Source organism: Lissotriton helveticus, chromosome 9 (genome assembly GCF_964261635.1).
Source record: "Lissotriton helveticus chromosome 9, aLisHel1.1, whole genome shotgun sequence".
NCBI lineage: Eukaryota > Metazoa > Chordata > Amphibia > Caudata > Salamandridae > Lissotriton > Lissotriton helveticus.
In genome coordinates, this window is record NC_136070.1 from 544,139,337 (window position 1) to 544,154,026 (window position 14,690).

The window sequence follows — 14,690 nt, forward strand, 5'->3', positions numbered from 1 at the left end:
TTCCCTGGCCCAATCTCAAAAAAACTTATCCAAATAGGTGCCCATCCCAAGTCGCAGTGGTGACACTCCTGTTGATTACGACTTCTCTTGGCAAGTGAACTCTTTCCTGGAAGTTTGGCTGCATCCAACAGTTGAGTTTGTCTTAGTAGTGTAACAATTCTCAGTGCTCGGTCTTGAATAGAAATCCTCCTCTTGGTGAATTCCCAGACACTCTAAGCACAGGTGTTGATTTGGCCTCTACTGGGGAGCTGCATCTGGGCCTCTAGATCTTTCCGCAGACTTATCAGTGGATATGGGGGGTGGGTGCAACCCAAGTCACAGTATGGGGGCTACTGTACTGTGGCCCTTCACAGAGTAAGGTTCTTCTGAACAGTGTCTTTTTCATGCACATGTACCTCCAGTACCCTTACTGAGTAGTCTAGCATCTTTCAAAGTTAGTTGAAGACAACTCCCACTGGCAGACTACTTGACTATTCTACGGGTTACAGGTCCCAAACCTGGTAAGGGGAGCTGGAAGTCAATATCCAAACCTCTGAGAATCTCCTAGTGACCATGGGTTTAGGACCATATGATTCCTGCTAGGATATATTGACACAATGAGGGGAGTTTCAACGCCATCCTTATAGTTGAGGAGCAGCAAGCCTGTGTGTATTCCAACATGTCAGCTCTGTGACTAGTTCTGCATTTTTCTTATTTTCACACACACTGGTCCACCCTGTGTCCTAGTGACAAGTGTGAGCAGGAAGGTGGGAGAAGCTGTTGGTTGAGGGGGAAAAGGTTTTATCATACCACTTCTTGGGCACCCCTTGCAGGAGACTGGAATCATGTAGCTACCACAGCCCACCGTGGAGCCTCGTATGACTGATTCACTGTTTAGGACTACCATGCAGAAAGCATGCAGCAACCTCAGCCCACAATGTAATCAATTACTGGAATGCAGGACCCACACTGAATCATTGTTGGAAGACAGGGAAAAGATCAAAGAATTTTTGATGATTTGAACAGCAGAACAATGCACAAAAATATGGAAACAAGCATCCGTCAAACAAATTCACATGCTGATTTTTTTTTTAAACTTAACGGACAAATATTTAAAAGATATATATTTAAAGCATGCATCAGGAAATCCAATGGCTGGTACTCGCTTACAACGGTACCAGCCATTGGATTTCCTGGGCTACGTGGTATGCTTTTGAAGAAAGGGAGGGGAGAAGGGTGTCTTCCTTTCTCCTACAACTTTGCTGCTTAAGCGCATATTTTGGAACATTGCAGCAATTTAAAGCACTTGGCAGTAGATGTTTATGCAGCGTCAGGTTGGCAAAGGGAAGAGTGATACTGGATGGAACAACGCTATACAGCAGAAAGGTATGAGACCCAGTACACTTGTGAACACTTACCTGATGCATGCTGGGACCCGCAGTTGAGCAGCTGCGGGACCGAGTCCACTTGGAAATAATTGAGAGAGGCCAGAAACAAAGAACATCCAAGGTGTAGGTGTCACCCCCCCCCCCACTGAGGATGAGCAAAGTGTTCGAGAGAGAAGCTTTAAAGGTCTTGCCGCCTTTGTAATGTCACCCCGGCCTCTGCTGCTAGAAACAGATGGCAGCTGCCAGTTCGAACCCACACTTTTGATGGGAGAACCGGCAGGAAAACTTAATAAGAGTAGGAGGTGTGAGCCCATTCGCCAACTCCACCCCTCAAATGCAGGAGGCAAAGTGAAGCATATTTTACAGTGCCCACCATCTTCAAGAAGGTGGGACTTATCTAATCGGGCTAGGCCCCCCCACCCCCACAGGAGAATGGCATAATAGTGGGTGTAGACACCCCAGGCAAGGAACCCATTAGTACCTACCCCTTACTCCCCTGTAACACGCCTAAATCTAGTATTTAGGTGGCACCCCCAGGCCCTGAAATCAGATCTACAACGGCCTAAGAAGCCCAAACACCAAAAAGCCAAACAAGAGAAAGACCAGTGACTGAGTGAACTAGCTCTGCCGGCCTTTCTGCTGCCTTTCGCCTCTGCTACAAAAAGATAATCCGTCCTGCGGGCCCAGCGACCTCCAAAACCCTAGGAGGACTGACTTCCTTCAATAAAGACTCTAAATTTCCCATCTGCACAGAAAATTAATTCTGCCCCAGGGAACTGCAAACTCGCCTCCGGATCCACCTCTGTATTAGACACCCAAGTCTAAGTAGCCCACGGGTCCTGCGAAGGTTCCCCAGGGCTTCCGAGCCGGAGTCCACCTTATGCTGATTCTTGCCAGACTACACCTCGATGCCTGTAGCCTGAACTTGAAGACTCCCCCTGACCATAACCTGCCTGGTAAGAGATTTCTGATACCTAAGGACACCCCTGCACCCAAAGCACCATGGCATTCGGAACTTAACCATCGGTGTCCCTATGTCCCCTAGCATCTCTACTTGCCTGGGCAGCTGTGAGTTTTCTTCATCCGGCCTCCTGTCCTGAGCCTGCAGCGTTTGTTCAAAACCAATCTCCTCCATTGAAAAGCATTAGGCGCCCGACGCTGTGTTGGCACTCTGCACCTGGCCGTTCCTGTGGGTGCAAGTTTGGTGCTACCATGTGGCCTCGCTCCTGTGCTTGCCTTAAATCCAGGAGATCAAACCAAGGAACCGTTTTACTCACCTGTGAACAGCGCATCTTTAATAACCCCCAGTCTCCATTGTTTAACATTGGGTGTCCGACCTCGACTGTGACCTCTGCACCCGGCCGCCCCTGTGCCGCTGGTAGTGCACCTTTGGTCCCAACTTGAACCTTGCCCAGTGCTGATCTTAAACCCCGAAAACTCGATAAGTAAGTTGTGTACTTACCTGTGGAACACCATTTTTGTTTTGCTCCCACGTGTTAACATTGCAAAGAATGAAAACTGCACTAAGTGTCCAATTTTTAGGTTTCGCCTCGCCGAAAGCTGCGCAGCAGACTTTCGCGCAAGGCGAAAACTTTGGTTTACTAGTATGGACAAAAGTCCCGCCTCTCACTTCCATTGGCTAGCTCCATAAATGGAGGCTAGCCATTGGAAGTGAGATCTGTCAGTCATTTTCAGAGGCGATTCGTGGGTGTTCCGGGGATGTTTTTCTCATCCTGCCCCTTTTAGCACGTCATGCGGCTGTGGGCGGATGTTATATTTTTTTTGGGGGGACGGCATGTTGTGTTCAGTTCATCCTGGCGTTTGCAGGAGTGGGCTGCGCGATTTCTGTTGCCGGGATGTGTTCCTCGATTTGCGAGCAGCATTTTCTTTTAATTTTATTGTAACTTTGTACGTCTTTCGTCGCCTCTGTGTATTGTTGTGGCCCCCCCCTCGTTGCTTGTTAACATTTGTGGAAATCGAGGCAGAAGTAGTAGTGAATTGCTCAAGATCACACATCAGGCACCTTGGACACCGTGGAGCTGGGGCGGGGGGGGCGCCAGCTTCAGCACAGCGCCTGGAAGGCCCTCTCGCACCCCACGTCCACGCCAGGATCATGTGCACACGGAGCCCGACCGTGGGGGGCATGTGACGCCCCGGATTGCTGTGCAGCCAATTTTATTTTCTTTGCCATTTTCACTATTTTTTTTATCCCGTTCCCGCCCCCCTCCCGCTGTCCGAGTGCCCGTTCCCCCCCCCCCCCCGCTGTCCGTGTGCCCGTTAACCCACCCCCCTCCCGCTGTCCGTGCTTAATGCTTGTTTAGCCATTATTGTTTGAATTAGCAAAATGTTGCTATCTTTTTGATCACAATGCAGCCTCTTTCATTTGATGCCCCAATCTACCTAGTTGCACTTATTTGTACCCAATATCTCCAGAACATGTTCTATCAATCCTACTTCCTATAATATGTCTTGATGCTTGTGCCATTTATTGTCTTTGGCGCTTTACAGCGCTCGGCTGGATAAGTAGAATTTCCGCACCTCCATTCATGAATGCAGAGCTACTCGTCCTCTGTCCATCAACTAGCACCAATACCTGCAATTACCCATCTCATCCACGCGGACAGCCCCCGCACTACCCCTCATCTCACGGCATCTCCTTCATGACGGGAGTTTAAACACCCAACCTCCCCATCCGCCTCCCTGCTGTCATCATCCCCTCCAGTTTGGCTTCTGCTGTATTATGTGTTAGGAGGTTGTCTACCATGCACGGGTGTGTCTGCAGCGTGGATTTATTTATCTGCGTGAGGTGTATTTTTTCTTTAACTGATTATTTCCGCAGGATCGGTGCACTTCTTTGCAGCATGGCATGTGTTTGAGATAATTAAATTGGTGTCGCTGTCACTAGTATGCAAATGCAGTGTAATAAGAAGGAGGTCACAGGTGAGTGAGAGGTCCATTGCCCCCCACAATGGAGTCTTTTAAATACTCCACGGAGTCCTACTGGGTTACGTTACCTTGCTTAGGGCTCTTGCACTATTATTATGCCTCTGGATGGCTGTATGTGTGTGAATATGCATGGTTATGTATCCAGCAAGGAGACTAATCATGCTGGGAGCTCAGGCAGTATGTAGGGTATTTCTCTGAATGCATGTGTGTGTCGTGCGGGTTGAATGTGTGGCTGTTGTGGGTATGTTTGCGCCTGAAGAATGTGTGCAATAAACTCCAGAACACACCGGCACGGAAAGTTACACACCAGGAGGACACAGGGGATACGCTGGAATCCAGACCACGGAGTAAACTCTAGAATCCATAATCCGGAATATACACCAGAGCACACTATATATATACACACCTGAACAGAGAGGTGCAGACTCCGGAAGAAACTAAGAACAGAGTTTTTTTATTTAGTGCATTTTTATATAGTGCGGACATTACCCAAAGGTGTCAGAGCACTGTACTATAGGACCTGTTACTTTACATGAGAAATGTGTTACTCAATAGAACGTTTCAAAAAATAAACAGGAGACTAAAAAAGGTAGGGTACTCGCAGTGTGGGGGGGGCTCGCATTGTGTGTGGGGGGGCTCGCAGTGTGTGGGGGAGGCTCGCAGTGTGTGGGGGGCTCTGTGTGGGGGGGCTCGCAGTGTGTTGGGGGCTCTGTGTGGTGGGGCTCGCAGTGTGTTGGGGGCTCTGTGTGGGTGTGTGGGGGGGCTCTGTGTGGGTGTGTGGGGGGGCTCGGTGTGGGGGGGGCTCTGTGTGGGTGTATGTGTGGGGGGCTCTGTGTGGGTGAGTGTGTGTGGGGGGCTCTCTGTGGGTGTGTGTGGCATTTGCGAGAGATCAAGCTATTGACATTGTAAATGACAATGCCATTTATTTATCTGTTTTCAAAACCAACACATAAATAAAAATTGTGTCATTTACAATGCCAATAGCTCTAACTTTTGCAAAGGCGAAACCGTTGCATTGTAAATTCTTGTTAAAGTATTTTTCCTGAAAAACTTATTTTCGCGAATATCTTGGTCTTAAAATAAATCTTGAAAGAGCTTATTTTTCTAAAATTGGTGTAGATCTCCATTTTGAGTTGTGTGCCATTTATTAGTCACGGTGTGCATACCTAATGTCCTACACTCCCCTGTGTTAGGCCTAAGGCTGCTCGCCCACACTTCCACAAATAGAACACTTTGTGTTTGTATTGAGCCCTGTAGACTTCTGGGGAAATCTCTGGACTCTGTGCACGATATAACCACTTAGCGGTCAAGAGTTGCTTCTTTCCCACATAACTACAATACTTAAACAGATGCATACAGCACATCCCTCTGTAAATAAGCATTCATTTGGACTATAGATGTGTACCTACATATGTGTATTGCTTTGTAAAAACGTGTATAAAAATTATGTTTAAATGTATATGGATATTTGTTAGTTCTGCTAAACTGTACATATTACTTATATTCATTTTCTACATTTAACATGTATATAGGTAACTGCATAATAAGTAAATCTTTTATCATAACTATTTACCTACAATTGCTTCACTATTGAATTACAAAAAAATATATAAAAACAAATAAATTAACTTGAAGTAAAGCAACACTTGAAAGTCTGAGATTATTAAATACAACATAAATCTACATATATTACCCTATACATTTTCAATCCAACTAACAGACTAACATGTCCACCTCTCAAATTAATTTAATATTTCCCTATACTAATTCCCCACTAATCCTATTTGGGTTCCAGAGTAGAGTGCTGCCCGCCGAAAAGCGGTTTGACACTTCACCAGTAGTAGCAAGCTCCACATAAATGCAAACCCTTGCCTCTTCTACCCCTCCGCTATCCTTTTTCAATCCAAATAATAAACTCATATGTCCTTTGCTCAAATTAATGAAATATCTTCCTATACTAATTCACCACTAATTTTTTGGGGGTTTCAGAGTAGCAAACTACTCGCCGAAAAAGTGCTGTGATGCCTCACCGGGGGTAGTAAGCGCTATATAAATACAATTACAATACACAAAGCCAGCTTTCTACAAGCACTGTAGAGAACATCTTACTATTGAGCAACACAAAGATACTCTATGCATCGAACTCGAAAAGTTGAAGGGCTCTAACGGCTGTACAGAAATTCAAATCTGCCGTTTACACTGGGCGTACCCAGCATGCACTTAACATTTCTGAGCCATAGGGCCAGATTTACTACTGACCAATTACTGGTTTTCCTTTTCATCCACCACTGATAGGCCCGTCTGCCAGCTGAGATACAAACCAGATATGCAAGCCACAGGTGCATTAATTCACATAAATGTGCCTATGTCTCTCACGCTTCAAAGACTGAACAGTCATAGTTTACGCCCTATATTAACCTTAACTGCGTGAAAAAAAGTTTTTAAAAAGTGGATAGCAAAATGTGGTACCTGATAGTGTCTCAAGTCCCGCCAAGTCATATTGCTCCTGTCTTACTTTCCTGCAATCAGATACGATAAACGCAAAATTTTCCCTAGAGTATGAAGCCTAAATTTCTGGGACTGAGGTGAGTGCTTGGGGAAACGGGTAGTCTGTGGTTTGTAGGAGAACCGACGTGTGGTGATAGAGGGCAAGAGTACTCAATGATTACAACTCAGATATTAAACCAACCTTAGGAGACATTAACGCACCATATTGGACAAATGTTAAGTTTTAGGTGGTGAACAACTCACACTTCTAACTACATTAAAAGAGAACTGGCCTTAATATAACAAATATTTTAACCTACTGATAGTTGAAATGCCAAAAAATGGAAATGAGAAAAAAACAAAATGTGATAGCATAAGGAAGTCCAATTGGTCGCACACTGCTTGTCCTACCAGCGTGTTGCCCCAAAGCATTGTGGTCCATGAAGTAAGCATCAGCGGGTGCGCCTCTGCCAGAGTCTTGAGCAAAAATCACTGTCGCGTTGGCCATCCCTGGACACGTGTTTCGAGGTTGTTACCTCTCGTCAGCAGGGAATAGGCATGTATGTTGGGGTGCTGCGTAGGCTGCCAAAAAATATTCTCAGGTCCGGTACCGCTCGTGGCACGCAGGTGCGTAACCCGGGCTCGTCAGCCCCACCAGCTCAAGGGAGCCTGAATATAAAAGAAAGTCCAATTGGTCGCACACTGCTTGTCCTACCAGCGTGTTGCCCCAAAGCATTGTGGTCCATGAAGTAAGCATCAGCGGGTGCGCCTCTGCCAGAGTCTTGAGCAAAAATCACTGTCGCGTTGGCCATCCCTGGACACGTGTTTCGAGGTTGTTACCTCTAGTCAGCAGGGAATAGGCATGTATGTTGGGGTGCTGCGTAGGCTGCCAAAAAATATTCTCAGGTCCGGTACCGCTCGTGGCACGCAGGTGCGTAACCCGGGCTCGTCAGCCCCACCAGCTCAAGGGAGCCTGAATATAAAAGAAAGTCCAATTGGTCGCACACTGCTTGTCCTACCAGCGTGTTGCCCCAAAGCATTGTGGTCCATGAAGTAAGCATCAGCGGGTGCGCCTCTGCCAGAGTCTTGAGCAAAAATCACTGTCGCGTTGGCCATCCCTGGACACGTGTTTCGAGGTTGTTACCGCTCGTCAGCAGCCGACGGGCTCCTGGACAACGCTCCTGCGTGCCGGTTCGGGCATCGAGGCCATTGACGGTTGTTTGGCGGCCTTCTCTTCCACCCTTAACTATTTTCTCTACTGATGAGGGAAGGTATCCCGAAACCCGAGCCATGTCTCGGGCAATATCCAAAAACCCGAGACATGTATCGGGTCTAGAGATCATCAGTCCAACAAGTACCTACTTGCACCCACTGGGGTGAACCACTCAAGAACTCCATGTAACAGAGTCCCTAGGGGCGATCTGGAGGAGGGGCTAGCAGTGTGCGGTCCATTGCGATGGTTTCTACAAAATTTGATAGCATGTTAACGAGAAAATTGTTGTATTAAAAAAGTAATTGCTAGTATTGGACCTTGTTTATAACGGTTTTTCAGAATGCTGCTCTCCATACAGCAGTTAAGAAATGTATGAAGAAGTTGGAAAGGCAAGCCCATTTTCTCTCAATTCCTTAACTGTGGCGTCCACAAAGTTAAAAGGTAACAATCATCAACTTCCTCATGCACCAGAATGTTTTTTCTGGATTGCTCGTGTGCTCCTCAGCTGCGTCCTAAGCTTCTATGGAAACCGCTGGACAGGTGTTTATTTTCAATACTTATGCGTATTTTCCAGTATCTTCTTCATTCTTTTAACAGCTGTTTGTTCAGTACTCACAGAGTAAGTGCGGCTTCAGAATGCTGGGAGGAAGGGATACACTAAAGACTGACGGCACCCTCGTGACAGGATAGAAAGATGATCGATCGGTTTTAGTGTGGCAGGCAGTTTACCAACGAGCAAGCACAATGACTAGAGGAGCAGATGAGTTTTTAGGCCGTTCAGAATGTAACCAGGTCTGCTTGGAGACACAATATCTGCCACCTCTCAAAAGTTTCTATCAGAGCAAACGACTTATCTGTTTTCACAGTGTGAGTCTGGCAACTTTGGGTCATCAAAGCAATGTAAAGAGTGACAGGAATACATGCTAGGCATTTAAGAAAACACAACACGTGCAAGGTCATTCATGTCCGATCTCACCGCAGGAAAGTTTAGGAACAATTGATGAACTACCAATGTTGCTTCGTCAACTGATATGTTAGAAGATATAGACTTTAACGATACCATCGAGGGGTCAGCAATCACCGCAGGCCATCCCAAAAAATCTCACCGAGATTTTTTGGTTCCTCGAGAGTTGAAACATGGAAAGATTTCGTAGGGCAGGGGTGTAACAGAGTTGCCCTTAAAAGAAAACCACAGACAGAGGTCTGACTAACAACTAAAGGCCTGTGAAACAATATGGCTGAAGAGATGTGTAGAGTAAGATGAGAAGATCTGAATTGGCAACAGTTTTACAATGCAGTGATTCTGAGCAATAAAGCTTATGAGTGAACTAAGAGTTGTGCTGCATGGTGATGAATGTAGTACTCCTCAGATACATTACAGGCCTCAAAGCTAACCCTGTACTTTTATGTTTGCAGCGTCTCCAGGCTGCACTGGTAAGTCACTAAGAAAGCATGCGAAAATGTACGTGGGATAGATGGTCCCTTCCACTGCGCTTCAGCATCATTCCATGGATTTGGTGCCCATGTGCTCTAAATGTATCTCTAGCTCCAAGGGCATGCCCAGTGCAAAGCAGCACATATACTACACACAATGATGGTCATTGTGTGTTCTGTATAGTCATGACATTGAACTTGACATCATGATTGTAGAGTTCCCTTGAAAGCATGCAACCAGTGACTCCCCAATTTTGAATTATTCAACAGGGTGTCGCAGGCAGATAAACAGGATCTAAATGCAACATCCTAGATCTTGAAGTAGAACTATCTTTGAGGTATGGTGTCACAACAAACTTTATTCTCCTAATGCCTGACTAACAGATGAGCCTCTGCACCATCAGATATTAAGATATGAATTTGGAAATAGCGTACATATGTGAGCACAAGGTACAACTGCATAGTAAAAACCAAGGCCAAAGCACAGACTTTTTTTTTTAAGCATTGCCACTGCAGACCCACTAGGAACTCTGCAGCTGTTATCGGTGAGCGAAGAGGCAGGATCCCAATTTAACATACTACTTTTCAATATGTATGTAAAATAGCTCCAAGCGAGGACCATTAGTCTGATCCCACATTTACCTCACTATTAGAGCTGATTAAGTAGGATTTTTGGCCAACAGTGTAAAATAGTTAAGAGATATCACGAAGTACCAGATCATAGGAGGAGCCCTAGTCCAACATATTGAACAATTCTTCTGATGTCCAAGAGGATGATCATGGTTCCACTAAGGGCAGAGGCTTGACAAAAGCCACAGAGAAGTTTGAGCTACTCAAAATGTGTTGGGAATGGGAGAAACTAGAGATCAACCAGTAGTAAGGTAAAGTGCCTGGATGAACTTAGTGTTTGTTCATTATATTATTAATGCATGCCTGAGCTGACGAGCTTTGTGATGCCTGGGGTGAAAACAAGCTGGCACAGTGATAGAATGTATTGCTTAAAAGCTATTTCAGAACTCTTTTTGCTCAATTAACCTGAAATGCATTAATGTAAAATGATCAATATGACACATTCATTCATCTTTATTAGACTATCTGAAGATAGTCATAAAAGAACAGTAATTATAAAATAAAACCTATAGAATCATATTATAAAAAACATTACAACTTAGACATATGTATTGACCACAACGTTCATATTTCTACATCGAGGTAAATCATAATTTGTACACGTAAAATGATCATTTATAAAGCTAATATTTAAAACCATAACAAATCAATATTCCTATGAGCTTATACTTTCCCTCTTATTAATTGCTTTGATAATGAACAAGGCCACACTACAACAAGTCAGGGGGGTCACTTAATCGTACCAAAAATGTCATATCCTCTATGTGTGACCTGATGTTATATGAAATAAATAGTGGCTTTATATAAAAACATCTAAAAAGCTTATAAAATTTACAAAACAGCATGAAGTGCAACGTGCTGTTTACTTCTATTGTAACATGGTCATAAAAAAATCTGCAGGCGGATGAAAGTGCATAGTAGGAAAAGCTACTAGAAAATTAACAATGCCACATCTAAATCTCGTTAATACAAAGCGATGTTGTGCATAAGTTACATTAGACAAATGATTATTAGTAATCACATCGCTGCTGTACGATATATACTGAGCCACAATAGGTTTGCTCTGTTCAGTCAAAAGCCTTAGATCTATACTGTTTTGTAGAAAGGAGTCTCTAATTCATTTCTTAGAGAAGATCAAGGTTTTAGACATTTCAGTCCAAATTGATATTCTATATATCTTTTCTAGAACAGTATTTACGTACAGCAGCCATGGAATTTTAAGTGCATTTCGCAATTTAAGACAGTCTAAAATAATTGATTTGATAAAACCTGTTTCTTCCCTTTTCCATATTTAATCCCACAGTAATAGAGGTCGGGCCAATAGGGAGTCTTCTAAAAACTGGAGGCCGGTCTCATAATGAGCAATGGTATTGGATGAAGATAAAGGTAAATAAAGCAACCGTTTCACAAACAAGTTTTCCTGGGATTGCAGGACTTTGGTATTTAAATGACCCCATTGCCCTGCCCCCAACGGGGCTATGCTTGTTCCTTTAGCTTGTATAAGGCTACCATCTCATTAACTGGCCGACTCCCCAGTTTGGAAGAAAATTTTAAAATACCTTGAGTTGCCCTGCTCATTTTGGCTCTGGTATATGAAATATGTTGAGACCAAGAGCCACTGTCCGTAAAAACAATACCTAAATAGCAAAAGGAATTCACGGTCTTAATGAGTTTTTTCAATATAAAAGGATTTAGGAGGCTTGGGCCCACAAATCATAGTATATGTTTTAGATTTATTTATGACCATTTTCTTCTGTAACATAAAATCAGAAAATGCGTCCATCAATCCCTGCAGGCCTGCAACACGATGAATTAATAACGTTACTATATCATGTCCAAGTAGGTTCTCAGTTTTCCTTGGTGGTTTGTGTTCACTGGCAATGGTCTCTTCAGCCTATCTTTCAACATCCTGCAAATTTGAAGACGTGTTGTACGGTTAGCAAATTTTTAAGGTTGGAAGGTCCGAATTGCTGCCTGCTCTGCCAGCTGCATGACAGACTGCTGAAGGTACATTCCCTAGAAATAGGTGTATGGTTGCACCTCTTGGAGATTTTGCAAAGATATGCTAGCTAAATATTACAAAAACAGGAAAACGCTCCTAACTTCAAGTCACACAACATTAGATTGCCTTTTAATTTACACTCAAACTACAAGCAGCAGTACACACATTATACAGCAGGAATGTCCACCCAGAGTTTAAGTCAAGCTACAGTCAAATCAGCATGCCCCCACTGCACCAATGTCTTGCAGGTACAAACATACACTAGTTTTACAGATCACTTATTGCTACAGTCTTGAAGATTAGTAACAACTGTAACAGGATTTATACTTAATCAATTTGCAGTGTTTTAGTATTCACTCTAGACAAAAAAGTCTAAATTGGATACATTAAGACTTGAACCTGCAACTTTACCTGAGTAGAAGCATTAAATGTCCATTGGAAGACAGAGAGGTTCGGATCCACAGCAGTCTCTCAGAATTAGCACTATGTAAATTAATTTAATTTCGACCCCTAAAAGTCAGTTTGTCTTGCAAAAACTGGAAATTCTACATGGATGTCATGGACGTGCGTTTTGCACCCAGGCTTAGAATTAAGGCAGCCGCTCCAGAAAATAATGTTCATTCAGCAACTTTTAAACTTTTATGCTATAAAACAGGCAAGCCAATCTGTGGAAATGGACTACAAAACACAGGTATGTGTTGCAAACTGTCGTTTAAATCATAATCAAATACTTTCCAATGATAACGTGTCCACAACAAAGCACTCTGTGTAACCACCAGGTCACATCCAAATCTAAGGGCAACATAGTAATTCCAGCGGTTTTCAGAGGCCCCTTTCTAACATGTACGGCAAACTTTTCAACCCTGCTATGCAGTAATGTGCATAATGAAGAAATCTACATGTAAAAAGTAAGGATATATTTGAGCCCTTCAAACTGTAATTCAAACATTAACTCTTTTAAGGCTGATAGTGGCATTACATTTCCAGCATTTTATAAAAACAACGTTCAAGAGCCATACATATTTGTATCTGCCTTTTGTGTTGTAATATGGAATTTTATACACATATACATAAACACTTGCATACATTTAACTGAAAGAAAATACATGTTACACTGCGGCTAATACGCATATTCTTTTACGTGCCTATACTGAAAGAAAGATGCAATGTATCTTGCAACAAGTAACAAACGTACTACTTAAGTGAAGCATTTGTAGAGCCTGCTAGCAAGAATTTAATTACAAAGTACTTTGTCTTGCATCTTCTAATCCCTAGTTATGAACTCTATCCAATTTTAACAAGGAAAACAAATAAAGTAATTCTGGTCAAACGCGAACGAATGGCAAACCACCGGATCCTGCGACACTCCCTAGCCTAGTACAAGACAGCAAACAGCTGTTACAACTCCATTATGGCTTGAATATATGTCATTCTGCAACACTCAAGGGTTGCTGTTTGTTTTACACGAGACTCTGTAGTCTTTCTAAGTCTTAACTTGTATCAGCGCATACGATTAGCTCCTTTTCCACTCCGCTCCACTTACCTAGGTCCCACCAGACACCTCCACTCCTTCCCCACTCTGTACAATTCACCAACTGCACTACCGGAAGTACATCCGCAAATGAGACACCTCACTTCCGCTTGGGCCGGACCAAATAGAACAGTTCGCCTGAAGGTGCTTCGTGCTTCTACGCGTCAGCCTCGGGTTGGGAATTAACGATGCAGGCTTACATGTTGTATGCCATTGTATTGCGCGCCAGATGAAGAAGCCTGTCCACGGGAATAAACCCGGGAATAAACCAATGCCGCTACCCCTTCTTGCCTGAGCTTGGTATAGACCGGAGTGGTTGTTAGGCTGGCCCAACTCACAATAGGGGATACTATAATTGTTACCCTTGCCCCCACGAGACACAAACGTGAAAGGCGACGCTTATCCTTTACTTTTTATATGATATTGCTGCCCTTGCAAGGTCCCGGGCAGACTCACGTTAAAAGTGATTATAGCTACCGCCCACTGGTTGCACCAATGGTTGCGCCCGCATAACCTATGTGTAGTGTTCGAGATATGCCAAATATCCAGTAACGGGAGGGGGGTGTTTTTCTGCTCCGCTTCCCTCACACCCCTCAAATTGGAGTTTATTGGACGAAGCCCGTGGCTGAAACCTATTGGATATCGGCGTATTGCTTAGTCATGACACTACCCAATTAGAAACTTGCCGCTTAGGGAGGACGCGGACCAATGAAGATTCAGACGCCACGCCGCTCAGTAAGTGACAAGGTAAACAAGAGGGTACGTCACGGTGCCCACGCGAGCTGTCATGTACATGAAACGAGAAACCAAAAAAATAGATTTCAGCTATTTGTGAAATAAAAAAGCGAATATTTGATAGTCAGAGATGTAAAGGCACTAAATTGGCACTGACTGGACGTCAGTGGCCCAATGAATTGTTTATCGCAGTCAGCTGTGGCTTTCTAGTAGCATTGTGCGTGTTGCTTCAGTCGTCACAGGACGACAGATGTTAGTTAAGTTACGTGTATTCTCCACCCAGGGCAGCAAAGGCAATGCACGGCCACCTGTCAGTCCACTTCTCTTCTTCAGCTGCCAAACACA

The 14,690-nt window shown here is 44.0% G+C and overlaps 1 protein-coding gene across 1 annotated transcript in view; it reads right to left on the reverse strand.

Moving 5' to 3' along the window:
- SYVN1 (synoviolin 1) overlaps nucleotides 1–14,167 on the reverse strand; it is a 252,716-nt gene extending 238,549 nt beyond the window's left edge. Inside the window, exon 1 of the mRNA XM_078660424.1 lies at nucleotides 13,623–14,167. The gene's annotated coding sequence lies outside the window, so the exon portion shown is untranslated. The remainder of the gene's footprint in view (nucleotides 1–13,622) is intronic.
- Between the last annotated feature and the right edge of the window lie 523 nt (nucleotides 14,168–14,690).